The 21,717-nt window shown below is 46.6% G+C and overlaps 37 non-coding genes across 37 annotated transcripts; all 37 read right to left on the bottom strand.

The window, feature by feature from the left end:
- Nucleotides 1-64: 64 nt before the first annotated feature.
- On the bottom strand, nucleotides 65-179 carry LOC143137295 (U5 spliceosomal RNA). The gene has a single exon (XR_012989860.1). It is a non-coding gene; the product is annotated as a U5 spliceosomal RNA (small nuclear RNA).
- A 567-nt stretch (nucleotides 180-746) lies between these two features.
- LOC143137175 (5S ribosomal RNA) lies at nucleotides 747-865 on the bottom strand. The gene has a single exon (XR_012989744.1). It is a non-coding gene; the product is annotated as a 5S ribosomal RNA (ribosomal RNA).
- Nucleotides 866-1,230: 365 nt separating this feature from the next.
- Nucleotides 1,231-1,345, bottom strand: LOC143137212 (U5 spliceosomal RNA). Its single transcript, XR_012989781.1, has one exon. It is a non-coding gene; the product is annotated as a U5 spliceosomal RNA (small nuclear RNA).
- Nucleotides 1,346-1,912: 567 nt separating this feature from the next.
- LOC143137162 (5S ribosomal RNA) lies at nucleotides 1,913-2,031 on the bottom strand. The gene has a single exon (XR_012989733.1). It is a non-coding gene; the product is annotated as a 5S ribosomal RNA (ribosomal RNA).
- A 365-nt stretch (nucleotides 2,032-2,396) lies between these two features.
- LOC143137211 (U5 spliceosomal RNA) lies at nucleotides 2,397-2,511 on the bottom strand. Its single transcript, XR_012989780.1, has one exon. It is a non-coding gene; the product is annotated as a U5 spliceosomal RNA (small nuclear RNA).
- A 567-nt stretch (nucleotides 2,512-3,078) lies between these two features.
- LOC143137151 (5S ribosomal RNA) lies at nucleotides 3,079-3,197 on the bottom strand. Its single transcript, XR_012989724.1, has one exon. It is a non-coding gene; the product is annotated as a 5S ribosomal RNA (ribosomal RNA).
- A 365-nt stretch (nucleotides 3,198-3,562) lies between these two features.
- On the bottom strand, nucleotides 3,563-3,677 carry LOC143137294 (U5 spliceosomal RNA). The gene has a single exon (XR_012989859.1). It is a non-coding gene; the product is annotated as a U5 spliceosomal RNA (small nuclear RNA).
- A 567-nt stretch (nucleotides 3,678-4,244) lies between these two features.
- Nucleotides 4,245-4,363, bottom strand: LOC143137140 (5S ribosomal RNA). The gene has a single exon (XR_012989713.1). It is a non-coding gene; the product is annotated as a 5S ribosomal RNA (ribosomal RNA).
- A 365-nt stretch (nucleotides 4,364-4,728) lies between these two features.
- LOC143137293 (U5 spliceosomal RNA) lies at nucleotides 4,729-4,843 on the bottom strand. Its single transcript, XR_012989858.1, has one exon. It is a non-coding gene; the product is annotated as a U5 spliceosomal RNA (small nuclear RNA).
- Nucleotides 4,844-5,410: 567 nt separating this feature from the next.
- On the bottom strand, nucleotides 5,411-5,529 carry LOC143137128 (5S ribosomal RNA). Its single transcript, XR_012989702.1, has one exon. It is a non-coding gene; the product is annotated as a 5S ribosomal RNA (ribosomal RNA).
- A 365-nt stretch (nucleotides 5,530-5,894) lies between these two features.
- Nucleotides 5,895-6,009, bottom strand: LOC143137292 (U5 spliceosomal RNA). Its single transcript, XR_012989857.1, has one exon. It is a non-coding gene; the product is annotated as a U5 spliceosomal RNA (small nuclear RNA).
- Nucleotides 6,010-6,576: 567 nt separating this feature from the next.
- On the bottom strand, nucleotides 6,577-6,695 carry LOC143136962 (5S ribosomal RNA). Its single transcript, XR_012989555.1, has one exon. It is a non-coding gene; the product is annotated as a 5S ribosomal RNA (ribosomal RNA).
- A 365-nt stretch (nucleotides 6,696-7,060) lies between these two features.
- Nucleotides 7,061-7,175, bottom strand: LOC143137290 (U5 spliceosomal RNA). The gene has a single exon (XR_012989855.1). It is a non-coding gene; the product is annotated as a U5 spliceosomal RNA (small nuclear RNA).
- Nucleotides 7,176-7,742: 567 nt separating this feature from the next.
- LOC143137117 (5S ribosomal RNA) lies at nucleotides 7,743-7,861 on the bottom strand. Its single transcript, XR_012989691.1, has one exon. It is a non-coding gene; the product is annotated as a 5S ribosomal RNA (ribosomal RNA).
- Nucleotides 7,862-8,226: 365 nt separating this feature from the next.
- Nucleotides 8,227-8,341, bottom strand: LOC143137210 (U5 spliceosomal RNA). Its single transcript, XR_012989779.1, has one exon. It is a non-coding gene; the product is annotated as a U5 spliceosomal RNA (small nuclear RNA).
- A 567-nt stretch (nucleotides 8,342-8,908) lies between these two features.
- Nucleotides 8,909-9,027, bottom strand: LOC143137105 (5S ribosomal RNA). The gene has a single exon (XR_012989680.1). It is a non-coding gene; the product is annotated as a 5S ribosomal RNA (ribosomal RNA).
- Nucleotides 9,028-9,392: 365 nt separating this feature from the next.
- Nucleotides 9,393-9,507, bottom strand: LOC143137209 (U5 spliceosomal RNA). The gene has a single exon (XR_012989778.1). It is a non-coding gene; the product is annotated as a U5 spliceosomal RNA (small nuclear RNA).
- A 567-nt stretch (nucleotides 9,508-10,074) lies between these two features.
- On the bottom strand, nucleotides 10,075-10,193 carry LOC143137092 (5S ribosomal RNA). Its single transcript, XR_012989668.1, has one exon. It is a non-coding gene; the product is annotated as a 5S ribosomal RNA (ribosomal RNA).
- A 365-nt stretch (nucleotides 10,194-10,558) lies between these two features.
- On the bottom strand, nucleotides 10,559-10,673 carry LOC143137289 (U5 spliceosomal RNA). Its single transcript, XR_012989854.1, has one exon. It is a non-coding gene; the product is annotated as a U5 spliceosomal RNA (small nuclear RNA).
- A 567-nt stretch (nucleotides 10,674-11,240) lies between these two features.
- LOC143137080 (5S ribosomal RNA) lies at nucleotides 11,241-11,359 on the bottom strand. The gene has a single exon (XR_012989657.1). It is a non-coding gene; the product is annotated as a 5S ribosomal RNA (ribosomal RNA).
- A 365-nt stretch (nucleotides 11,360-11,724) lies between these two features.
- LOC143137288 (U5 spliceosomal RNA) lies at nucleotides 11,725-11,839 on the bottom strand. Its single transcript, XR_012989853.1, has one exon. It is a non-coding gene; the product is annotated as a U5 spliceosomal RNA (small nuclear RNA).
- A 567-nt stretch (nucleotides 11,840-12,406) lies between these two features.
- On the bottom strand, nucleotides 12,407-12,525 carry LOC143137069 (5S ribosomal RNA). Its single transcript, XR_012989646.1, has one exon. It is a non-coding gene; the product is annotated as a 5S ribosomal RNA (ribosomal RNA).
- A 365-nt stretch (nucleotides 12,526-12,890) lies between these two features.
- Nucleotides 12,891-13,005, bottom strand: LOC143137369 (U5 spliceosomal RNA). Its single transcript, XR_012989931.1, has one exon. It is a non-coding gene; the product is annotated as a U5 spliceosomal RNA (small nuclear RNA).
- A 567-nt stretch (nucleotides 13,006-13,572) lies between these two features.
- LOC143137058 (5S ribosomal RNA) lies at nucleotides 13,573-13,691 on the bottom strand. Its single transcript, XR_012989635.1, has one exon. It is a non-coding gene; the product is annotated as a 5S ribosomal RNA (ribosomal RNA).
- A 365-nt stretch (nucleotides 13,692-14,056) lies between these two features.
- LOC143137207 (U5 spliceosomal RNA) lies at nucleotides 14,057-14,171 on the bottom strand. The gene has a single exon (XR_012989776.1). It is a non-coding gene; the product is annotated as a U5 spliceosomal RNA (small nuclear RNA).
- A 567-nt stretch (nucleotides 14,172-14,738) lies between these two features.
- LOC143137046 (5S ribosomal RNA) lies at nucleotides 14,739-14,857 on the bottom strand. The gene has a single exon (XR_012989624.1). It is a non-coding gene; the product is annotated as a 5S ribosomal RNA (ribosomal RNA).
- A 365-nt stretch (nucleotides 14,858-15,222) lies between these two features.
- On the bottom strand, nucleotides 15,223-15,337 carry LOC143137206 (U5 spliceosomal RNA). Its single transcript, XR_012989775.1, has one exon. It is a non-coding gene; the product is annotated as a U5 spliceosomal RNA (small nuclear RNA).
- A 567-nt stretch (nucleotides 15,338-15,904) lies between these two features.
- On the bottom strand, nucleotides 15,905-16,023 carry LOC143137035 (5S ribosomal RNA). Its single transcript, XR_012989613.1, has one exon. It is a non-coding gene; the product is annotated as a 5S ribosomal RNA (ribosomal RNA).
- A 365-nt stretch (nucleotides 16,024-16,388) lies between these two features.
- Nucleotides 16,389-16,503, bottom strand: LOC143137205 (U5 spliceosomal RNA). The gene has a single exon (XR_012989774.1). It is a non-coding gene; the product is annotated as a U5 spliceosomal RNA (small nuclear RNA).
- Nucleotides 16,504-17,070: 567 nt separating this feature from the next.
- Nucleotides 17,071-17,189, bottom strand: LOC143137023 (5S ribosomal RNA). Its single transcript, XR_012989602.1, has one exon. It is a non-coding gene; the product is annotated as a 5S ribosomal RNA (ribosomal RNA).
- Nucleotides 17,190-17,554: 365 nt separating this feature from the next.
- Nucleotides 17,555-17,669, bottom strand: LOC143137204 (U5 spliceosomal RNA). The gene has a single exon (XR_012989773.1). It is a non-coding gene; the product is annotated as a U5 spliceosomal RNA (small nuclear RNA).
- A 567-nt stretch (nucleotides 17,670-18,236) lies between these two features.
- On the bottom strand, nucleotides 18,237-18,355 carry LOC143137011 (5S ribosomal RNA). The gene has a single exon (XR_012989591.1). It is a non-coding gene; the product is annotated as a 5S ribosomal RNA (ribosomal RNA).
- A 365-nt stretch (nucleotides 18,356-18,720) lies between these two features.
- On the bottom strand, nucleotides 18,721-18,835 carry LOC143137287 (U5 spliceosomal RNA). The gene has a single exon (XR_012989852.1). It is a non-coding gene; the product is annotated as a U5 spliceosomal RNA (small nuclear RNA).
- A 567-nt stretch (nucleotides 18,836-19,402) lies between these two features.
- LOC143136999 (5S ribosomal RNA) lies at nucleotides 19,403-19,521 on the bottom strand. Its single transcript, XR_012989580.1, has one exon. It is a non-coding gene; the product is annotated as a 5S ribosomal RNA (ribosomal RNA).
- A 365-nt stretch (nucleotides 19,522-19,886) lies between these two features.
- Nucleotides 19,887-20,001, bottom strand: LOC143137286 (U5 spliceosomal RNA). The gene has a single exon (XR_012989851.1). It is a non-coding gene; the product is annotated as a U5 spliceosomal RNA (small nuclear RNA).
- Nucleotides 20,002-20,568: 567 nt separating this feature from the next.
- LOC143136987 (5S ribosomal RNA) lies at nucleotides 20,569-20,687 on the bottom strand. Its single transcript, XR_012989572.1, has one exon. It is a non-coding gene; the product is annotated as a 5S ribosomal RNA (ribosomal RNA).
- A 365-nt stretch (nucleotides 20,688-21,052) lies between these two features.
- On the bottom strand, nucleotides 21,053-21,167 carry LOC143137285 (U5 spliceosomal RNA). Its single transcript, XR_012989850.1, has one exon. It is a non-coding gene; the product is annotated as a U5 spliceosomal RNA (small nuclear RNA).
- Between the last annotated feature and the right edge of the window lie 550 nt (nucleotides 21,168-21,717).

The raw sequence follows: 21,717 nt of genomic DNA, 5'->3' as shown, positions 1-21,717 counted from the left end.
GCTATCAGCAGTACACGTCGGCGCACAAGCAAAGGGAGGGCGCTTCTTTTTCACAGATCGAGGGACCTCACCGTAAGGTGGGGCATCAAAAAATTCATATCAACTCATAGTGGTCCTTTCCACGGAAATCTTTAGTAAAAGGCGAAAGATTTATACGATATGAAGAGAACCATGAGTGTTCTGCCAGTCTGGACCATGACTTCAGCTAGCCACCGCCAGCGACACAGGTCACTATCAGAGTTACAGGTAGCCTAAACACCACGCACAGACCTTCAAAGTACTGCTTTACCTTCATGCAAATTTTGAAGTTATCAGCATACGGCCTACTCATTTTCAGAAGTGGCCCATGAAAAGTATTTTTTCCCCCTTTATTTTTTCTTTTCAAAGGCCAGAAAACCCACAAAGCATGCTGGGAAGCTGCCGTACATTGGCTACTAGACGAGAACCTCTTGGGGGTTTCGTTCATTATTATGCTGGGTTTAATGCGGTTCAGAGTCAGACAATGATGTTTCAGTGGAAGGCTTTAAAAGTTCCTATGGATAGAGTAGATCCTCACTATAGCCTGGTGTTCATATGAAATCACAACAATTTGGTCAAACGCAATATATTTGACAGATTAAATGTGTGACTTATTATGAAGTGAGAGCTGAAAAGAAAATGTTGAAGAGAAAATGGATCAGAGTTTGCGAAAGGTGCCTGTTGACTGCTGTGGCCAGCAGGGGCGCTCTAACAGGCAGAGAGAGAAAAGCTTACAGCACCTGGTATTCCCAGGCGGTCTCCCATCCAAGTACTAACCAGGCCCGACGCTGCTTAGCTTCCGAGATCGGACGAGATCGGGCGTGCTCAGCGTGGTATGGCCGTAAGCAAGTGCACACCGACAAAGTTGACCTGATAAACCTCCAGCAGCCGGGCATAAGAGCTCCCGGTATGATTTCAGGCTTGAGCCACTTACTCATTCAGAAAAAAAGCTGTATCGCGGAATAAAGACACACATGAGGAGGTTGCTATATTTCAGACGGGCATAGGCTACTTGAAGAGAGAGCTCCAAAAGAGAACGAGGACCAAACTGATCAGAGTTTCAGAAATCTACCTGTCCAAAGAACGTTCGACCACACGTGAACAACAGGCCGTGCGGCCGAGGTGTAAGCTCCTCCCTATCGTTCGTCGCTATCAGCAGTACACGTCGGCGCACAAGCAAAGGGAGGGCACTTCTTTTTCACAGATCGAGGGACCCCACCGTAAGGTGGGGCATCAAAAAATTCATATCAACTCATAGTGGTCCTTTCCACGGAAATCTTTAGTAAAAGGCGAAAGATTTATACGATATGAAGAGAACCATGAGTGTTCTGCCAGTGTGGACCATGACTTCAGCTAGCCACCGCCAGCGCCACAGTTCACTATCAGAGTTACAGGTAGCCTAAACACCACGCACAGACCTTCAAAGTACTGCTTTACCTTCATGCAAATGTTGAAGTTATCAGCATAAGGCCTACTCATTTTCAGAAGTGGCCCATGAAAATTATTTTTTCCCCCTTTATTTTTTCTTTTCAAAGGCCAGAAAACCCACAAAGCATGCTGGGAAGCTGCCGTACATTGGCTACTAGACGAGAACCTCTTGGGGGTTTCGTTCATTATTATGCTGGGTTTAATGCGGTTCAGAGTCAGACAATGATGTTTCAGTGGAAGGCTTTAAAAGTTCCTATGGATAGAGTAGATCCTCACTATAGCCTGGTGTTCATATGAAATCACAACAATTTGGTCAAACGCAATATATTTGACAGATTAAATGTGTGACTTATTATGAAGTGAGAGCTGAAAAGAAAATGTTGAAGAGAAAATGGATCAGAGTTTGCGAAAGGTGCCTGTTGACTGCTGCGGCCAGCAGGGGCGCTCTAACAGGCAGAGAGAGAAAAGCTTACAGCACCTGGTATTCCCAGGCGGTCTCCCATCCAAGTACTAACCAGGCCCGACGCTGCTTAGCTTCCGAGATCGGACGAGATCGGGCGTGCTCAGCGTGGTATGGCCGTAAGCAAGTGCACACCGACAAAGTTGACCTGATAAACCTCCAGCAGCCGGGCATAAGAGCTCCCGGTATGATTTCAGGCTTGAGCCACTTACTCATTCAGAAAAAAAGCTGTATCGCGGAATAAAGACACACATGAGGAGGTTGCTATATTTCAGACGGGCATAGGCTACTTGAAGAGAGAGCTCCAAAAGAGAACGAGGACCAAACTGATCAGAGTTTCAGAAATCTACCCGTCCAAAGAACGTTCGACCACACGTGAACAACAGGCCGTGCGGCCGAGGTGTAAGCTCCTCCCTATCGTTCGTCGCTATCAGCAGTACACGTCGGCGCACAAGCAAAGGGAGGGCGCTTCTTTTTCACAGATCTTTGAACCCCACCGTAAGGTGGGGCATCAAAAAATTCATATCAACTCATAGTGGTCCTTTCCACGGAAATCTTTAGTAAAAGGCGAAAGATTTATACGATATGAAGAGAACCATGAGTGTTCTGCCAGTCTGGACCATGACTTCAGCTAGCCACCGCCAGCGACACAGGTCACTATCAGAGTTACAGGTAGCCTAAACACCACGCACAGACCTTCAAAGTACTGCTTTACCTTCATGCAAATTTTGAAGTTATCAGCATACGGCCTACTCATTTTCAGAAGTGGCCCATGAAAAGTATTTTTTCCCCCTTTATTTTTTCTTTTCAAAGGCCAGAAAACCCACAAAGCATGCTGGGAAGCTGCCGTACATTGGCTACTAGACGAGAACCTCTTGGGGGTTTCGTTCATTATTATGCTGGGTTTAATGCGGTTCAGAGGCAGACAATGATGTTTCAGTAGAAGGCTTTAAAAGTTCCTATGGATAGAGTAGATCCTCACTATAGCCTGGTGTTCATATGAAATCACAACAATTTGGTCAAACGCAATATATTTGGCAGATTAAATGTGTGACTTATTATGAAGTGAGAGCTGAAAAGAAAATGTTGAAGAGAAAATGGATCAGAGTTTGCGAAAGGTGCCTGTTGACTGCTGCGGCCAGCAGGGGCGCTCTAACAGGCAGAGAGAGAAAAGCTTACAGCACCTGGTATTCCCAGGCGGTCTCCCATCCAAGTACTAACCAGGCCCGACGCTGCTTAGCTTCCGAGATCGGACGAGATCGGGCGTGCTCAGCGTGGTATGGCCGTAAGCAAGTGCACACCGACAAAGTTGACCTGATAAACCTCCAGCAGCCGGGCATAAGAGCTCCCGGTATGATTTCAGGCTTGAGCCACTTACTCATTCAGAAAAAAAGCTGTATCGCGGAATAAAGACACACATGAGGAGGTTGCTATATTTCAGACGGGCATAGGCTACTTGAAGAGAGAGCTCCAAAAGAGAACGAGGACCAAACTGATCAGAGTTTCAGAAATCTACCTGTCCAAAGAACGTTCGACCACACGTGAACAACAGGCCGTGCGGCCGAGGTGTAAGCTCCTCCCTATCGTTCGTCGCTATCAGCAGTACACGTCGGCGCACAAGCAAAGGGAGGGCGCTTCTTTTTCACAGATCGAGGGACCTCACCGTAAGGTGGGGCATCAAAAAATTCATATCAACTCATAGTGGTCCTTTCCACGGAAATCTTTAGTAAAAGGCGAAAGATTTATACGATATGAAGAGAACCATGAGTGTTCTGCCAGTCTGGACCATGACTTCAGCTAGCCACCGCCAGCGACACAGGTCACTATCAGAGTTACAGGTAGCCTAAACACCACGCACAGACCTTCAAAGTACTGCTTTACCTTCATGCAAATTTTGAAGTTATCAGCATACGGCCTACTCATTTTCAGAAGTGGCCCATGAAAAGTATTTTTTCCCCCTTTATTTTTTCTTTTCAAAGGCCAGAAAACCCACAAAGCATGCTGGGAAGCTGCCGTACATTGGCTACTAGACGAGAACCTCTTGGGGGTTTCGTTCATTATTATGCTGGGTTTAATGCGGTTCAGAGTCAGACAATGATGTTTCAGTGGAAGGCTTTAAAAGTTCCTATGGATAGAGTAGATCCTCACTATAGCCTGGTGTTCATATGAAATCACAACAATTTGGTCAAACGCAATATATTTGACAGATTAAATGTGTGACTTATTATGAAGTGAGAGCTGAAAAGAAAATGTTGAAGAGAAAATGGATCAGAGTTTGCGAAAGGTGCCTGTTGACTGCTGCGGCCAGCAGGGGCGCTCTAACAGGCAGAGAGAGAAAAGCTTACAGCACCTGGTATTCCCAGGCGGTCTCCCATCCAAGTACTAACCAGGCCCGACGCTGCTTAGCTTCCGAGATCGGACGAGATCGGGCGTGCTCAGCGTGGTATGGCCGTAAGCAAGTGCACACCGACAAAGTTGACCTGATAAACCTCCAGCAGCCGGGCATAAGAGCTCCCGGTATGATTTCAGGCTTGAGCCACTTACTCATTCAGAAAAAAAGCTGTATCGCGGAATAAAGACACACATGAGGAGGTTGCTATATTTCAGACGGGCATAGGCTACTTGAAGAGAGAGCTCCAAAAGAGAACGAGGAGCAAACTGATCAGAGTTTCAGAAATCTACCTGTCCAAAGAACGTTCGACCACACGTGAACAACAGGCCGTGCGGCCGAGGTGTAAGCTCCTCCCTATCGTTCGTCGCTATCAGCAGTACACGTCGGCGCACAAGCAAAGGGAGGGCGCTTCTTTTTCACAGATCGAGGGACCTCACCGTAAGGTGGGGCATCAAAAAATTCATATCAACTCATAGTGGTCCTTTCCACGGAAATCTTTAGTAAAAGGCGAAAGATTTATACGATATGAAGAGAACCATGAGTGTTCTGCCAGTCTGGACCATGACTTCAGCTAGCCACCGCCAGCGACACAGGTCACTATCAGAGTTACAGGTAGCCTAAACACCACGCACAGACCTTCAAAGTACTGCTTTACCTTCATGCAAATTTTGAAGTTATCAGCATACGGCCTACTCATTTTCAGAAGTGGCCCATGAAAAGTATTTTTTCCCCCTTTATTTTTTCTTTTCAAAGGCCAGAAAACCCACAAAGCATGCTGGGAAGCTGCCGTACATTGGCTACTAGACGAGAACCTCTTGGGGGTTTCGTTCATTATTATGCTGGGTTTAATGCGGTTCAGAGTCAGACAATGATGTTTCAGTGGAAGGCTTTAAAAGTTCCTATGGATAGAGTAGATCCTCACTATAGCCTGGTGTTCATATGAAATCACAACAATTTGGTCAAACGCAATATATTTGACAGATTAAATGTGTGACTTATTATGAAGTGAGAGCTGAAAAGAAAATGTTGAAGAGAAAATGGATCAGAGTTTGCGAAAGGTGCCTGTTGACTGCTGTGGCCAGCAGGGGCGCTCTAACAGGCAGAGAGAGAAAAGCTTACAGCACCTGGTATTCCCAGGCGGTCTCCCATCCAAGTACTAACCAGGCCCGACGCTGCTTAGCTTCCGAGATCGGACGAGATCGGGCGTGCTCAGCGTGGTATGGCCGTAAGCAAGTGCACACCGACAAAGTTGACCTGATAAACCTCCAGCAGCCGGGCATAAGAGCTCCCGGTATGATTTCAGGCTTGAGCCACTTACTCATTCAGAAAAAAAGCTGTATCGCGGAATAAAGACACACATGAGGAGGTTGCTATATTTCAGACGGGCATAGGCTACTTGAAGAGAGAGCTCCAAAAGAGAACGAGGACCAAACTGATCAGAGTTTCAGAAATCTACCTGTCCAAAGAACGTTCGACCACACGTGAACAACAGGCCGTGCGGCCGAGGTGTAAGCTCCTCCCTATCGTTCGTCGCTATCAGCAGTACACGTCGGCGCACAAGCAAAGGGAGGGCGCTTCTTTTTCACAGATCGAGGGACCTCACCGTAAGGTGGGGCATCAAAAAATTCATATCAACTCATAGTGGTCCTTTCCACGGAAATCTTTAGTAAAAGGCGAAAGATTTATACGATATGAAGAGAACCATGAGTGTTCTGCCAGTCTGGACCATGACTTCAGCTAGCCACCGCCAGCGACACAGGTCACTATCAGAGTTACAGGTAGCCTAAACACCACGCACAGACCTTCAAAGTACTGCTTTACCTTCATGCAAATTTTGAAGTTATCAGCATACGGCCTACTCATTTTCAGAAGTGGCCCATGAAAAGTATTTTTTCCCCCTTTATTTTTTCTTTTCAAAGGCCAGAAAACCCACAAAGCATGCTGGGAAGCTGCCGTACATTGGCTACTAGACGAGAACCTCTTGGGGGTTTCGTTCATTATTATGCTGGGTTTAATGCGGTTCAGAGTCAGACAATGATGTTTCAGTGGAAGGCTTTAAAAGTTCCTATGGATAGAGTAGATCCTCACTATAGCCTGGTGTTCATATGAAATCACAACAATTTGGTCAAACGCAATATATTTGACAGATTAAATGTGTGACTTATTATGAAGTGAGAGCTGAAAAGAAAATGTTGAAGAGAAAATGGATCAGAGTTTGCGAAAGGTGCCTGTTGACTGCTGCGGCCAGCAGGGGCGCTCTAACAGGCAGAGAGAGAAAAGCTTACAGCACCTGGTATTCCCAGGCGGTCTCCCATCCAAGTACTAACCAGGCCCGACGCTGCTTAGCTTCCGAGATCGGACGAGATCAGGCGTGCTCAGCGTGGTATGGCCGTAAGCAAGTGCACACCGACAAAGTTGACCTGATAAACCTCCAGCAGCCGGGCATAAGAGCTCCCGGTATGATTTCAGGCTTGAGCCACTTACTCATTCAGAAAAAAAGCTGTATCGCGGAATAAAGACACACATGAGGAGGTTGCTATATTTCAGACGGGCATAGGCTACTTGAAGAGAGAGCTCCAAAAGAGAACGAGGAGCAAACTGATCAGAGTTTCAGAAATCTACCTGTCCAAAGAACGTTCGACCACACGTGAACAACAGGCCGTGCGGCCGAGGTGTAAGCTCCTCCCTATCGTTCGTCGCTATCAGCAGTACACGTCGGCGCACAAGCAAAGGGAGGGCGCTTCTTTTTCACAGATCGAGGGACCTCACCGTAAGGTGGGGCATCAAAAAATTCATATCAACTCATAGTGGTCCTTTCCACGGAAATCTTTAGTAAAAGGCGAAAGATTTATACGATATGAAGAGAACCATGAGTGTTCTGCCAGTCTGGACCATGACTTCAGCTAGCCACCGCCAGCGACACAGGTCACTATCAGAGTTACAGGTAGCCTAAACACCACGCACAGACCTTCAAAGTACTGCTTTACCTTCATGCAAATTTTGAAGTTATCAGCATACGGCCTACTCATTTTCAGAAGTGGCCCATGAAAAGTATTTTTTCCCCCTTTATTTTTTCTTTTCAAAGGCCAGAAAACCCACAAAGCATGCTGGGAAGCTGCCGTACATTGGCTACTAGACGAGAACCTCTTGGGGGTTTCGTTCATTATTATGCTGGGTTTAATGCGGTTCAGAGTCAGACAATGATGTTTCAGTGGAAGGCTTTAAAAGTTCCTATGGATAGAGTAGATCCTCACTATAGCCTGGTGTTCATATGAAATCACAACAATTTGGTCAAACGCAATATATTTGACAGATTAAATGTGTGACTTATTATGAAGTGAGAGCTGAAAAGAAAATGTTGAAGAGAAAATGGATCAGAGTTTGCGAAAGGTGCCTGTTGACTGCTGTGGCCAGCAGGGGCGCTCTAACAGGCAGAGAGAGAAAAGCTTACAGCACCTGGTATTCCCAGGCGGTCTCCCATCCAAGTACTAACCAGGCCCGACGCTGCTTAGCTTCCGAGATCGGACGAGATCGGGCGTGCTCAGCGTGGTATGGCCGTAAGCAAGTGCACACCGACAAAGTTGACCTGATAAACCTCCAGCAGCCGGGCATAAGAGCTCCCGGTATGATTTCAGGCTTGAGCCACTTACTCATTCAGAAAAAAAGCTGTATCGCGGAATAAAGACACACATGAGGAGGTTGCTATATTTCAGACGGGCATAGGCTACTTGAAGAGAGAGCTCCAAAAGAGAACGAGGACCAAACTGATCAGAGTTTCAGAAATCTACCTGTCCAAAGAACGTTCGACCACACGTGAACAACAGGCCGTGCGGCCGAGGTGTAAGCTCCTCCCTATCGTTCGTCGCTATCAGCAGTACACGTCGGCGCACAAGCAAAGGGAGGGCACTTCTTTTTCACAGATCGAGGGACCCCACCGTAAGGTGGGGCATCAAAAAATTCATATCAACTCATAGTGGTCCTTTCCACGGAAATCTTTAGTAAAAGGCGAAAGATTTATACGATATGAAGAGAACCATGAGTGTTCTGCCAGTGTGGACCATGACTTCAGCTAGCCACCGCCAGCGCCACAGTTCACTATCAGAGTTACAGGTAGCCTAAACACCACGCACAGACCTTCAAAGTACTGCTTTACCTTCATGCAAATGTTGAAGTTATCAGCATAAGGCCTACTCATTTTCAGAAGTGGCCCATGAAAATTATTTTTTCCCCCTTTATTTTTTCTTTTCAAAGGCCAGAAAACCCACAAAGCATGCTGGGAAGCTGCCGTACATTGGCTACTAGACGAGAACCTCTTGGGGGTTTCGTTCATTATTATGCTGGGTTTAATGCGGTTCAGAGTCAGACAATGATGTTTCAGTGGAAGGCTTTAAAAGTTCCTATGGATAGAGTAGATCCTCACTATAGCCTGGTGTTCATATGAAATCACAACAATTTGGTCAAACGCAATATATTTGACAGATTAAATGTGTGACTTATTATGAAGTGAGAGCTGAAAAGAAAATGTTGAAGAGAAAATGGATCAGAGTTTGCGAAAGGTGCCTGTTGACTGCTGCGGCCAGCAGGGGCGCTCTAACAGGCAGAGAGAGAAAAGCTTACAGCACCTGGTATTCCCAGGCGGTCTCCCATCCAAGTACTAACCAGGCCCGACGCTGCTTAGCTTCCGAGATCGGACGAGATCGGGCGTGCTCAGCGTGGTATGGCCGTAAGCAAGTGCACACCGACAAAGTTGACCTGATAAACCTCCAGCAGCCGGGCATAAGAGCTCCCGGTATGATTTCAGGCTTGAGCCACTTACTCATTCAGAAAAAAAGCTGTATCGCGGAATAAAGACACACATGAGGAGGTTGCTATATTTCAGACGGGCATAGGCTACTTGAAGAGAGAGCTCCAAAAGAGAACGAGGACCAAACTGATCAGAGTTTCAGAAATCTACCCGTCCAAAGAACGTTCGACCACACGTGAACAACAGGCCGTGCGGCCGAGGTGTAAGCTCCTCCCTATCGTTCGTCGCTATCAGCAGTACACGTCGGCGCACAAGCAAAGGGAGGGCGCTTCTTTTTCACAGATCTTTGAACCCCACCGTAAGGTGGGGCATCAAAAAATTCATATCAACTCATAGTGGTCCTTTCCACGGAAATCTTTAGTAAAAGGCGAAAGATTTATACGATATGAAGAGAACCATGAGTGTTCTGCCAGTCTGGACCATGACTTCAGCTAGCCACCGCCAGCGACACAGGTCACTATCAGAGTTACAGGTAGCCTAAACACCACGCACAGACCTTCAAAGTACTGCTTTACCTTCATGCAAATTTTGAAGTTATCAGCATACGGCCTACTCATTTTCAGAAGTGGCCCATGAAAAGTATTTTTTCCCCCTTTATTTTTTCTTTTCAAAGGCCAGAAAACCCACAAAGCATGCTGGGAAGCTGCCGTACATTGGCTACTAGACGAGAACCTCTTGGGGGTTTCGTTCATTATTATGCTGGGTTTAATGCGGTTCAGAGGCAGACAATGATGTTTCAGTAGAAGGCTTTAAAAGTTCCTATGGATAGAGTAGATCCTCACTATAGCCTGGTGTTCATATGAAATCACAACAATTTGGTCAAACGCAATATATTTGGCAGATTAAATGTGTGACTTATTATGAAGTGAGAGCTGAAAAGAAAATGTTGAAGAGAAAATGGATCAGAGTTTGCGAAAGGTGCCTGTTGACTGCTGCGGCCAGCAGGGGCGCTCTAACAGGCAGAGAGAGAAAAGCTTACAGCACCTGGTATTCCCAGGCGGTCTCCCATCCAAGTACTAACCAGGCCCGACGCTGCTTAGCTTCCGAGATCGGACGAGATCGGGCGTGCTCAGCGTGGTATGGCCGTAAGCAAGTGCACACCGACAAAGTTGACCTGATAAACCTCCAGCAGCCGGGCATAAGAGCTCCCGGTATGATTTCAGGCTTGAGCCACTTACTCATTCAGAAAAAAAGCTGTATCGCGGAATAAAGACACACATGAGGAGGTTGCTATATTTCAGACGGGCATAGGCTACTTGAAGAGAGAGCTCCAAAAGAGAACGAGGACCAAACTGATCAGAGTTTCAGAAATCTACCTGTCCAAAGAACGTTCGACCACACGTGAACAACAGGCCGTGCGGCCGAGGTGTAAGCTCCTCCCTATCGTTCGTCGCTATCAGCAGTACACGTCGGCGCACAAGCAAAGGGAGGGCGCTTCTTTTTCACAGATCGAGGGACCTCACCGTAAGGTGGGGCATCAAAAAATTCATATCAACTCATAGTGGTCCTTTCCACGGAAATCTTTAGTAAAAGGCGAAAGATTTATACGATATGAAGAGAACCATGAGTGTTCTGCCAGTCTGGACCATGACTTCAGCTAGCCACCGCCAGCGACACAGGTCACTATCAGAGTTACAGGTAGCCTAAACACCACGCACAGACCTTCAAAGTACTGCTTTACCTTCATGCAAATTTTGAAGTTATCAGCATACGGCCTACTCATTTTCAGAAGTGGCCCATGAAAAGTATTTTTTCCCCCTTTATTTTTTCTTTTCAAAGGCCAGAAAACCCACAAAGCATGCTGGGAAGCTGCCGTACATTGGCTACTAGACGAGAACCTCTTGGGGGTTTCGTTCATTATTATGCTGGGTTTAATGCGGTTCAGAGGCAGACAATGATGTTTCAGTAGAAGGCTTTAAAAGTTCCTATGGATAGAGTAGATCCTCACTATAGCCTGGTGTTCATATGAAATCACAACAATTTGGTCAAACGCAATATATTTGGCAGATTAAATGTGTGACTTATTATGAAGTGAGAGCTGAAAAGAAAATGTTGAAGAGAAAATGGATCAGAGTTTGCGAAAGGTGCCTGTTGACTGCTGTGGCCAGCAGGGGCGCTCTAACAGGCAGAGAGAGAAAAGCTTACAGCACCTGGTATTCCCAGGCGGTCTCCCATCCAAGTACTAACCAGGCCCGACGCTGCTTAGCTTCCGAGATCGGACGAGATCGGGCGTGCTCAGCGTGGTATGGCCGTAAGCAAGTGCACACCGACAAAGTTGACCTGATAAACCTCCAGCAGCCGGGCATAAGAGCTCCCGGTATGATTTCAGGCTTGAGCCACTTACTCATTCAGAAAAAAAGCTGTATCGCGGAATAAAGACACACATGAGGAGGTTGCTATATTTCAGACGGGCATAGGCTACTTGAAGAGAGAGCTCCAAAAGAGAACGAGGACCAAACTGATCAGAGTTTCAGAAATCTACCTGTCCAAAGAACGTTCGACCACACGTGAACAACAGGCCGTGCGGCCGAGGTGTAAGCTCCTCCCTATCGTTCGTCGCTATCAGCAGTACACGTCGGCGCACAAGCAAAGGGAGGGCGCTTCTTTTTCACAGATCGAGGGACCTCACCGTAAGGTGGGGCATCAAAAAATTCATATCAACTCATAGTGGTCCTTTCCACGGAAATCTTTAGTAAAAGGCGAAAGATTTATACGATATGAAGAGAACCATGAGTGTTCTGCCAGTCTGGACCATGACTTCAGCTAGCCACCGCCAGCGACACAGGTCACTATCAGAGTTACAGGTAGCCTAAACACCACGCACAGACCTTCAAAGTACTGCTTTACCTTCATGCAAATTTTGAAGTTATCAGCATACGGCCTACTCATTTTCAGAAGTGGCCCATGAAAAGTATTTTTTCCCCCTTTATTTTTTCTTTTCAAAGGCCAGAAAACCCACAAAGCATGCTGGGAAGCTGCCGTACATTGGCTACTAGACGAGAACCTCTTGGGGGTTTCGTTCATTATTATGCTGGGTTTAATGCGGTTCAGAGGCAGACAATGATGTTTCAGTAGAAGGCTTTAAAAGTTCCTATGGATAGAGTAGATCCTCACTATAGCCTGGTGTTCATATGAAATCACAACAATTTGGTCAAACGCAATATATTTGGCAGATTAAATGTGTGACTTATTATGAAGTGAGAGCTGAAAAGAAAATGTTGAAGAGAAAATGGATCAGAGTTTGCGAAAGGTGCCTGTTGACTGCTGCGGCCAGCAGGGGCGCTCTAACAGGCAGAGAGAGAAAAGCTTACAGCACCTGGTATTCCCAGGCGGTCTCCCATCCAAGTACTAACCAGGCCCGACGCTGCTTAGCTTCCGAGATCGGACGAGATCGGGCGTGCTCAGCGTGGTATGGCCGTAAGCAAGTGCACACCGACAAAGTTGACCTGATAAACCTCCAGCAGCCGGGCATAAGAGCTCCCGGTATGATTTCAGGCTTGAGCCACTTACTCATTCAGAAAAAAAGCTGTATCGCGGAATAAAGACACACATGAGGAGGTTGCTATATTTCAGACGGGCATAGGCTACTTGAAGAGAGAGCTCCAAAAGAGAACGAGGACCAAACTGATCAGAGTTTCAGAAATCTACCTGTCCAAAGAACGTTCGACCACACGTGAACAACAGGCCGTGCGGCCGAGGTGTAAGCTCCTCCCTATCGTTCGTCGCTATCAGCAGTACATGTCGGCGCACAAGCAAAGGGAGGGCGCTTCTTTTTCACAGATCGAGGGACCTCACCGTAAGGTGGGGCATCAAAAAATTAATATCAACTCATAGTGGTCCTTTCCACAGAAATCTTTAGTAAAAGGCGAAAGATTTATACGATATGAAGAGAACCATGAGTGTTCTGCCAGTCTGGACCATGACTTCAGCTAGCCACCGCCAGCGACACAGGTCACTATCAGAGTTACAGGTAGCCTAAACACCACGCACAGACCTTCAAAGTACTGCTTTACCTTCATGCAAATGTTGAAGTTATCAGCATACGGCCTACTCATTTTCAGAAGTGGCCCATGAAAAGTATTTTTTCCCCCTTTATTTTTTCTTTTCAAAGGCCAGAAAACCCACAAAGCATGCTGGGAAGCTGCCGTACATTGGCTACTAGACGAGAACCTCTTGGGGGTTTCGTTCATTATTATGCTGGGTTTAATGCGGTTCAGAGTCAGACAATGATGTTTCAGTAAAAGGCTTTAAAAGTTCCTATGGATAGAGTAGATCCTCACTATAGCCTGGTGTTCATATGAAATCACAACAATTTGGTCAAACGCAATATATTTGACAGATTAAATGTGTGACTTATTATGAAGTGAGAGCTGAAAAGAAAATGTTGAAGAGAAAATGGATCAGAGTTTGCGAAAGGTGCCTGTTGACTGCTGCGGCCAGCAGGGGCGCTCTAACAGGCAGAGAGAGAAAAGCTTACAGCACCTGGTATTCCCAGGCGGTCTCCCATCCAAGTACTAACCAGGCCCGACGCTGCTTAGCTTCCGAGATCGGACGAGATCGGGCGTGCTCAGCGTGGTATGGCCGTAAGCAAGTGCACACCGACAAAGTTGACCTGATAAACCTCCAGCAGCCGGGCATAAGAGCTCCCGGTATGATTTCAGGCTTGAGCCACTTACTCATTCAGAAAAAAAGCTGTATCGCGGAATAAAGACACACATGAGGAGGTTGCTATATTTCAGACGGGCATAGGCTACTTGAAGAGAGAGCTCCAAAAGAGAACGAGGACCAAACTGATCAGAGTTTCAGAAATCTACCTGTCCAAAGAACGTTCGACCACACGTGAACAACAGGCCGTGCGGCCGAGGTGTAAGCTCCTCCCTATCGTTCGTCGCTATCAGCAGTACACGTCGGCGCACAAGCAAAGGGAGGGCGCTTCTTTTTCACAGATCGAGGGACCCCACCGTAAGGTGGGGCATCAAAAAATTCATATCAACTCATAGTGGTCCTTTCCACGGAAATCTTTAGTAAAAGGCGAAAGATTTATACGATATGAAGAGAACCATGAGTGTTCTGCCAGTCTGGACCATGACTTCAGCTAGCCACCGCCAGCGACACAGGTCACAATCAGAGTTACAGGTAGCCTAAACACCACGCACAGACCTTCAAAGTACTGCTTTACCTTCATGCCAATGTTGAAGTTATCAGCATACGGCCTACTCATTTTCAGAAGTGGCCCATGAAAAGTATTTTTTCCCCCTTTATTTTTTCTTTTCAAAGGCCAGAAAACCCACAAAGCATGCTGGGAAGCTGCCGTACATTGGCTACTAGACGAGAACCTCTTGGGGGTTTCGTTCATTATTATGCTGGGTTTAATGCGGTTCAGAGTCAGACAATGATGTTTCAGTAGAAGGCTTTAAAAGTTCCTATGGATAGAGTAGATCCTCACTATAGCCTGGTGTTCATATGAAATCACAACAATTTGGTCAAACGCAATATATTTGACAGATTAAATGTGTGACTTATTATGAAGTGAGAGCTGAAAAGAAAATGTTGAAGAGAAAATGGATCAGAGTTTGCGAAAGGTGCCTGTTGACTGCTGCGGCCAGCAGGGGCGCTCTAACAGGCAGAGAGAGAAAAGCTTACAGCACCTGGTATTCCCAGGCGGTCTCCCATCCAAGTACTAACCAGGCCCGACGCTGCTTAGCTTCCGAGATCGGACGAGATCGGGCGTGCTCAGCGTGGTATGGCCGTAAGCAAGTGCACACCGACAAAGTTGACCTGATAAACCTCCAGCAGCCGGGCATAAGAGCTCCCGGTATGATTTCAGGCTTGAGCCACTTACTCATTCAGAAAAAAAGCTGTATCGCGGAATAAAGACACACATGAGGAGGTTGCTATATTTCAGACGGGCATAGGCTACTTGAAGAGAGAGCTCCAAAAGAGAACGAGGACCAAACTGATCAGAGTTTCAGAAATCTACCTGTCCAAAGAACGTTCGACCACACGTGAACAACAGGCCGTGCGGCCGAGGTGTAAGCTCCTCCCTATCGTTCGTCGCTATCAGCAGTACACGTCGGCGCACAAGCAAAGGGAGGGCGCTTCTTTTTCACAGATCGAGGGACCCCACCGTAAGGTGGGGCATCAAAAAATTCATATCAACTCATAGTGGTCCTTTCCACGGAAATCTTTAGTAAAAGGCGAAAGATTTATACGATATGAAGAGAACCATGAGTGTTCTGCCAGTCTGGACCATGACTTCAGCTAGCCACCGCCAGCGACACAGGTCACTATCAGAGTTACAGGTAGCCTAAACACCACGCACAGACCTTCAAAGTACTGCTTTACCTTCATGCCAATGTTGAAGTTATCAGCATACGGCCTACTCATTTTCAGAAGTGGCCCATGAAAAGTATTTTTTCCCCCTTTATTTTTTCTTTTCAAAGGCCAGAAAAACCACAAAGCATGCTGGGAAGCTGCCGTACATTGGCTACTAGACGAGAACCTCTTGGGGGTTTCGTTCATTATTATGCTGGGTTTAATGCGGTTCAGAGTCAGACAATGATGTTTCAGTAGAAGGCTTTAAAAGTTCCTATGGATAGAGTAGATCCTCACTATAGCCTGGTGTTCATATGAAATCACAACAATTTGGTCAAACGCAATATATTTGACAGATTAAATGTGTGACTTATTATGAAGTGAGAGCTGAAAAGAAAATGTTGAAGAGAAAATGGATCAGAGTTTGCGAAAGGTGCCTGTTGACCTCTGCGGCCAGCAGGGGCGCTCTAACAGGCAGAGAGAGAAAAGCTTACAGCACCTGGTATTCCCAGGCGGTCTCCCATCCAAGTACTAACCAGGCCCGACGCTGCTTAGCTTCCGAGATCGGACGAGATCGGGCGTGCTCAGCGTGGTATGGCCGTAAGCAAGTGCACACCGACAAAGTTGACCTGATAAACCTCCAGCAGCCGGGCATAAGAGCTCCCGGTATGATTTCAGGCTTGAGCCACTTACTCATTCAGAAAAAAAGCTGTATCGCGGAATAAAGACACACATGAGGAGGTTGCTATATTTCAGACGGGCATAGGCTACTTGAAGAGAGAGCTCCAAAAGAGAACGAGGACCAAACTGATCAGAGTTTCAGAAATCTACCTGTCCAAAGAACGTTCGACCACACGTGAACAACAGGCCGTGCGGCCGAGGTGTAAGCTCCTCCCTATCGTTCGTCGCTATCAGCAGTACACGTCGGCGCACAAGCAAAGGGAGGGCGCTTCTTTTTCACAGATCGAGGGACCCCACCGTAAGGTGGGGCATCAAAAAATTCATATCAACTCATAGTGGTCCTTTCCACGGAAATCTTTAGTAAAAGGCGAAAGATTTATACGATATGAAGAGAACCATGAGTGTTCTGCCAGTCTGGACCATGACTTCAGCTAGCCACCGCCAGCGACACAGGTCACTATCAGAGTTACAGGTAGCCTAAACACCACGCACAGACCTTCAAAGTACTGCTTTACCTTCATGCCAATGTTGAAGTTATCAGCATACGGCCTACTCATTTTCAGAAGTGGCCCATGAAAAGTATTTTTTCCCCCTTTATTTTTTCTTTTCAAAGGCCAGAAAAACCACAAAGCATGCTGGGAAGCTGCCGTACATTGGCTACTAGACGAGAACCTCTTGGGGGTTTCGTTCATTATTATGCTGGGTTTAATGCGGTTCAGAGTCAGACAATGATGTTTCAGTAGAAGGCTTTAAAAGTTCCTATGGATAGAGTAGATCCTCACTATAGCCTGGTGTTCATATGAAATCACAACAATTTGGTCAAACGCAATATATTTGACAGATTAAATGTGTGACTTATTATGAAGTGAGAGCTGAAAAGAAAATGTTGAAGAGAAAATGGATCAGAGTTTGCGAAAGGTGCCTGTTGACCTCTGCGGCCAGCAGGGGCGCTCTAACAGGCAGAGAGAGAAAAGCTTACAGCACCTGGTATTCCCAGGCGGTCTCCCATCCAAGTACTAACCAGGCCCGACGCTGCTTAGCTTCCGAGATCGGACGAGATCGGGCGTGCTCAGCGTGGTATGGCCGTAAGCAAGTGCACACCGACAAAGTTGACCTGATAAACCTCCAGCAGCCGGGCATAAGAGCTCCCGGTATGATTTCAGGCTTGAGCCACTTACTCATTCAGAAAAAAAGCTGTATCGCGGAATAAAGACACACATGAGGAGGTTGCTATATTTCAGACGGGCATAGGCTACTTGAAGAGAGAGCTCCAAAAGAGAACGAGGACCAAACTGATCAGAGTTTCAGAAATCTACCTGTCCAAAGAACGTTCGACCACACGTGAACAACAGGCCGTGCGGCCGAGGTGTAAGCTCCTCCCTATCGTTCGTCGCTATCAGCAGTACACGTCGGCGCACAAGCAAAGGGAGGGCGCTTCTTTTTCACAGATCGAGGGACCCCACCGTAAGGTGGGGCATCAAAAAATTCATATCAACTCATAGTGGTCCTTTCCACGGAAATCTTTAGTAAAAGGCGAAAGATTTATACGATATGAAGAGAACCATGAGTGTTCTGCCAGTCTGGACCATGACTTCAGCTAGCCACCGCCAGCGACACAGGTCACTATCAGAGTTACAGGTAGCCTAAACACCACGCACAGACCTTCAAAGTACTGCTTTACCTTCATGCAAATGTTGAAGTTATCAGCATACGGCCTACTCATTTTCAGAAGTGGCCCATGAAAAGTATTTTTTCCCCCTTTATTTTTTCTTTTCAAAGGCCAGAAAACCCACAAAGCATACTGGGAAGCTGCCGTACATTGGCTACTAGACGAGAACCTCTTGGGGGTTTCGTTCATTATTATGCTGGGTTTAATGCGGTTCAGAGTCAGACAATGATGTTTCAGTAGAAGGCTTTAAAAGTTCCTATGGATAGAGTAGATCCTCACTATAGCCTGGTGTTCATATGAAATCACAACAATTTGGTCAAACGCAATATATTTGACAGATTAAATGTGTGACTTATTATGAAGTGAGAGCTGAAAAGAAAATGTTGAAGAGAAAATGGATCAGAGTTTGCGAAAGGTGCCTGTTGACTGCTGCGGCCAGCAGGGGCGCTCTAACAGGCAGAGAGAGAAAAGCTTACAGCACCTGGTATTCCCAGGCGGTCTCCCATCCAAGTACTAACCAGGCCCGACGCTGCTTAGCTTCCGAGATCGGACGAGATCGGGCGTGCTCAGCGTGGTATGGCCGTAAGCAAGTGCACACCGACAAAGTTGACCTGATAAACCTCCAGCAGCCGGGCATAAGAGCTCCCGGTATGATTTCAGGCTTGAGTCACTTACTCATTCAGAAAAAAAGCTGTATCGCGGAATAAAGACACACATGAGGAGGTTGCTATATTTCAGACGGGCATAGGCTACTTGAAGAGAGAGCTCCAAAAGAGAACGAGGAGCAAACTGATCAGAGTTTCAGAAATCTACCTGTCCAAAGAACGTTCGACCACACGTGAACAACAGGCCGTGCGGCCGAGGTGTAAGCTCCTCCCTATCGTTCGTCGCTATCAGCAGTACACGTCGGCGCACAAGCAAAGGGAGGGCGCTTCTTTTTCACAGATCGAGGGACCTCACCGTAAGGTGGGGCATCAAAAAATTCATATCAACTCATAGTGGTCCTTTCCACGGAAATCTTTAGTAAAAGGCGAAAGATTTATACGATATGAAGAGAACCATGAGTGTTCTGCCAGTCTGGACCATGACTTCAGCTAGCCACCGCCAGCGACACAGGTCACTATCAGAGTTACAGGTAGCCTAAACACCACGCACAGACCTTCAAAGTACTGCTTTACCTTCATGCAAATTTTGAAGTTATCAGCATACGGCCTACTCATTTTCAGAAGTGGCCCATGAAAAGTATTTTTTCCCCCTTTATTTTTTCTTTTCAAAGGCCAGAAAACCCACAAAGCATGCTGGGAAGCTGCCGTACATTGGCTACTAGACGAGAACCTCTTGGGGGTTTCGTTCATTATTATGCTGGGTTTAATGCGGTTCAGAGTCAGACAATGATGTTTCAGTGGAAGGCTTTAAAAGTTCCTATGGATAGAGTAGATCCTCACTATAGCCTGGTGTTCATATGAAATCACAACAATTTGGTCAAACGCAATATATTTGACAGATTAAATGTGTGACTTATTATGAAGTGAGAGCTGAAAAGAAAATGTTGAAGAGAAAATGGATCAGAGTTTGCGAAAGGTGCCTGTTGACTGCTGCGGCCAGCAGGGGCGCTCTAACAGGCAGAGAGAGAAAAGCTTACAGCACCTGGTATTCCCAGGCGGTCTCCCATCCAAGTACTAACCAGGCCCGACGCTGCTTAGCTTCCGAGATCGGACGAGATCGGGCGTGCTCAGCGTGGTATGGCCGTAAGCAAGTGCACACCGACAAAGTTGACCTGATAAACCTCCAGCAGCCGGGCATAAGAGCTCCCGGTATGATTTCAGGCTTGAGCCACTTACTCATTCAGAAAAAAAGCTGTATCGCGGAATAAAGACACACATGAGGAGGTTGCTATATTTCAGACGGGCATAGGCTACTTGAAGAGAGAGCTCCAAAAGAGAACGAGGAGCAAACTGATCAGAGTTTCAGAAATCTACCTGTCCAAAGAACGTTCGACCACACGTGAACAACAGGCCGTGCGGCCGAGGTGTAAGCTCCTCCCTATCGTTCGTCGCTATCAGCAGTACACGTCGGCGCACAAGCAAAGGGAGGGCGCTTCTTTTTCACAGATCGAGGGACCTCACCGTAAGGTGGGGCATCAAAAAATTCATATCAACTCATAGTGGTCCTTTCCACGGAAATCTTTAGTAAAAGGCGAAAGATTTATACGATATGAAGAGAACCATGAGTGTTCTGCCAGTCTGGACCATGACTTCAGCTAGCCACCGCCAGCGACACAGGTCACTATCAGAGTTACAGGTAGCCTAAACACCACGCACAGACCTTCAAAGTACTGCTTTACCTTCATGCAAATTTTGAAGTTATCAGCATACGGCCTACTCATTTTCAGAAGTGGCCCATGAAAAGTATTTTTTCCCCCTTTATTTTTTCTTTTCAAAGGCCAGAAAACCCACAAAGCATGCTGGGAAGCTGCCGTACATTGGCTACTAGACGAGAACCTCTTGGGGGTTTCGTTCATTATTATGCTGGGTTTAATGCGGTTCAGAGTCAGACAATGATGTTTCAGTGGAAGGCTTTAAAAGTTCCTATGGATAGAGTAGATCCTCACTATAGCCTGGTGTTCATATGAAATCACAACAATTTGGTCAAACGCAATATATTTGACAGATTAAATGTGTGACTTATTATGAAGTGAGAGCTGAAAAGAAAATGTTGAAGAGAAAATGGATCAGAGTTTGCGAAAGGTGCCTGTTGACTGCTGTGGCCAGCAGGGGCGCTCTAACAGGCAGAGAGAGAAAAGCTTACAGCACCTGGTATTCCCAGGCGGTCTCCCATCCAAGTACTAACCAGGCCCGACGCTGCTTAGCTTCCGAGATCGGACGAGATCGGGCGTGCTCAGCGTGGTATGGCCGTAAGCAAGTGCACACCGACAAAGTTGACCTGATAAACCTCCAGCAGCCGGGCATAAGAGCTCCCGGTATGATTTCAGGCTTGAGCCACTTACTCATTCAGAAAAAAAGCTGTATCGCGGAATAAAGACACACATGAGGAGGTTGCTATATTTCAGACGGGCATAGGCTACTTGAAGAGAGAGCTCCAAAAGAGAACGAGGACCAAACTGATCAGAGTTTCAGAAATCTACCTGTCCAAAGAACGTTCGACCACACGTGAACAACAGGCCGTGCGGCCGAGGTGTAAGCTCCTCCCTATCGTTCGTCGCTATCAGCAGTACACGTCGGCGCACAAGCAAAGGGAGGGCGCTTCTTTTTCACAGATCGAGGGACCTCACCGTAAGGTGGGGCATCAAAAAATTCATATCAACTCATAGTGGTCCTTTCCACGGAAATCTTTAGTAAAAGGCGAAAGATTTATACGATATGAAGAGAACCATGAGTGTTCTGCCAGTCTGGACCATGACTTCAGCTAGCCACCGCCAGCGACACAGGTCACTATCAGAGTTACAGGTAGCCTAAACACCACGCACAGACCTTCAAAGTACTGCTTTACCTTCATGCAAATTTTGAAGTTATCAGCATACGGCCTACTCATTTTCAGAAGTGGCCCATGAAAAGTATTTTTTCCCCCTTTATTTTTTCTTTTCAAAGGCCAGAAAACCCACAAAGCATGCTGGGAAGCTGCCGTACATTGGCTACTAGACGAGAACCTCTTGGGGGTTTCGTTCATTATTATGCTGGGTTTAATGCGGTTCAGAGTCAGACAATGATGTTTCAGTGGAAGGCTTTAAAAGTTCCTATGGATAGAGTAGATCCTCACTATAGCCTGGTGTTCATATGAAATCACAACAATTTGGTCAAACGCAATATATTTGACAGATTAAATGTGTGACTTATTATGAAGTGAGAGCTGAAAAGAAAATGTTGAAGAGAAAATGGATCAGAGTTTGCGAAAGGTGCCTGTTGACTGCTGCGGCCAGCAGGGGCGCTCTA

The sequence above is a fragment of the Alosa pseudoharengus genome, unplaced genomic scaffold (genome assembly GCF_046254945.1).
Source record: "Alosa pseudoharengus isolate Yale_2024_CS ecotype anadromous, Long Island Sound unplaced genomic scaffold, YU_APseudo_1.1 YU_APseudo_1.1_scf_20, whole genome shotgun sequence".
Taxonomy (NCBI): domain Eukaryota; kingdom Metazoa; phylum Chordata; class Actinopteri; order Clupeiformes; family Clupeidae; genus Alosa; species Alosa pseudoharengus.
Note: the sequence above shows the minus strand (reverse complement) of the source record. Positions and strands in the feature narration are given on the sequence as shown.